The following is a 1,868-nucleotide window of genomic DNA, read 5'->3' as shown; positions in this document are numbered from 1 at the left end:
AACGTTAATAGTTGTTATCTCTGAGGGAAGTTCTGGATGATGATTTTTAAAAAATTTTTTGGACTTTTCTAAACTATCTGTTTTGTTTTGTTTTTATACCTCTGTAACAGACCTTGTTTCACAAGACAGACCCTGTGTCTTTTGTATGCCTGGCCTGAAACAGAGGCCTATCCCTCAGTTTGTGTTTGTTGAATGAATAAATGACGGATTAATATAGTAACGGTAAAAAATGACTAGTTAGGGTTTAAAAATCTATGAGAGGGTTTGCAATTCATAAGACAATGTGAAAGGTCTTTACAGCTTGTACTATGAAGTATAAAACCAAATATGTCCTGGTTACTACAGTTGTGGAAAGACTACCGGCCCTTTGCTGTCCTTGGGATGCTACGTTGGTTGGCTAAATGAGCCCCTTTCAAATGTTCCCTTGTAACCGTCCTTTCTGGAAGTCTGAGGCAGGTAACTTGAGCTCATGTTTAACTCAGATTTATTTTACTTTAAGTTGTCCCCTTTTAGAGCTAATTTAGCAACACGCATGCCCTTTCTCAAGATTTTTATCAGGTGGTGGTGAACTTTTAACGAATATAATAAAAAACATTTCCCCGTCCTAGAACACCGAGGGAATTTGAAATGCAGTTTGACCCCATCAACTTCTTTCATCTGGTCTCTGTAATCAGTTTTATGAAAAGCACATGGCTGCCCTGCTATATCTTGATAAAGAACAGTTTTTGTGTTCCATTAAAAAAATCACTGGAGAGCTGCTTTCCATCTTGAGAAATCATGAAGTGCGGTGGAGGGTGATGGAGGGACCCCTCTACCACGCGCCTCTTCCGGGGCAGCCAGCTGAACACTCTCGGGTCTGCTCCCTCATCACCACACGGAGGGGCGCTGTCTGCGGACGGTGTCCGGTTCATCCCCACAAGGGCTTTATAGAAGTGGGAACCTCAAACCCAAGGGTTTCTGGGGATAGGGAGGAGGTGGCAGCAGAGCCTCTAATGGAACTGGAAGGTAGACATTTGTTCTCATCGGTGTCTGCTAAGAAGAAAGACGACTGGCCCTGAAGGTGTTTTCAGAGTTTTTCCAAACAGGAAAAGTTTTGGTGAGTGGGCTGTCTTCCCAGCCACTCCTAAGAGTCCTGACTGTGTTTTTTTTGGTCATATCATAGCGGGTTTTTCAACAAATATTTATTGTGTATCCACTAGGTACCCCACTTGCTCCAAGTGCTGCTTAGGACATATCGGTGAACCAAATGGAAAAAGGGTGTGCAAGGCGCGTGCAAGCTGACCGACGCCAGCAAGCGTTTGCTGAGTGCTTGCTGTGAACGGAGCTCGCGGGACTGGACGTTGCCGAGCGCGGGTCGGCGGGTGAGGGCGAGCGAGTGGAGGCCTGGGGCGTTGCTGCGCACTGCTGTCGACTTTAAACGCTAAAGTTATAACACACATTTTTCTTTCTTCAATGATAAACTTAGCTTACTGTAAATTTTTAACTTTATAAAGTTTTTAATTTTTTTAACTTTTTGATACTTTTGTAATACCATTAGCTTAAAACATACGTCGTACCGCTGTATACAATTATTTTTGTTCTTTATATGCTGATTCTGTAAGCATTTTTCTATTTAAATTTTTTTTTTTAACTTCTTAAACTTTTTTGTTAAAAACTAAGACACAAACGCACCATTAGCCTCGGCCTGCACAGGGTCGGGACCACCAGCGTCACTGCTCTCCACCTCCATTCTTGTCCCACTGGAAGGTCGTCGTGGGCAATGACATGCAGGGAACCGTCGTCTGCTATGATGACAGTGTCTTCTTCTGGAAACCTCCTGAAGGACCTGCCTGAGGCTGTTTTATGGTTATCTTTTTTCTTAATAAGTA

This window comes from Propithecus coquereli, unplaced genomic scaffold, assembly GCF_000956105.1.
Source record: "Propithecus coquereli isolate 6110/MARCELLA unplaced genomic scaffold, Pcoq_1.0 Scaffold473, whole genome shotgun sequence".
NCBI lineage: Eukaryota > Metazoa > Chordata > Mammalia > Primates > Indriidae > Propithecus > Propithecus coquereli.
The sequence above is the reverse complement of the archived record's forward strand: the minus strand, read 5'-3'. Positions refer to the sequence as shown.